Here is a 591-nt window from a genome sequence, read left to right as displayed (position 1 = left end):
ATTGCCACCACATCAAAATAATTAAACTGTTATAAAATTCAAAATTCATGCAATTCTTTTCTTTTTCAATTAAGCACATTTTTCATTCAAGAAAGGTGATGGATTCATAGGACATTCATAAATTTAAAGCATAGACACTAAGACACTAATGATCACAAGACACAAACATAGATAAACATAAGCACTAAAATTCAAAAAATAGGAAAATAAAGAACAAGGAAATTAAAGAACGGGTCCACCTTAGTGATGGCGGCTTGTTCTTCCTCTTGAAGATCCTATGGAGTGCTTGAGCTCCTCAATGTCTCTTCCTTGTCTTTGTTGCTCCTTTCTCATGATTCTTTGATCTTCTCTAATTTCATGGAGGAGGACAGAGTGTTCTTGGTGCTCCACCCTTAGTTGTCCCATGTTGGAACTCAATCCTCCTAGGGAGGTGTTTAGTTGCTCCCAATAGTTTTGTGGAGGAAAGTGCATCCCTTGAGGTGAATCTCTCCATCTCCCATGACTCGGAGGTGAAAGCTTTTGCCTTCCCTTTCCTCTTTCTAGAGGTTTCTCCGGCCTTGGATGCCATAAATGGTTATGGAAAAACAAAAA

Source organism: Arachis duranensis, chromosome 1 (genome assembly GCF_000817695.3).
Source record: "Arachis duranensis cultivar V14167 chromosome 1, aradu.V14167.gnm2.J7QH, whole genome shotgun sequence".
Lineage (NCBI taxonomy): Eukaryota > Viridiplantae > Streptophyta > Magnoliopsida > Fabales > Fabaceae > Arachis > Arachis duranensis.
Note: the sequence above shows the minus strand (reverse complement) of the source record.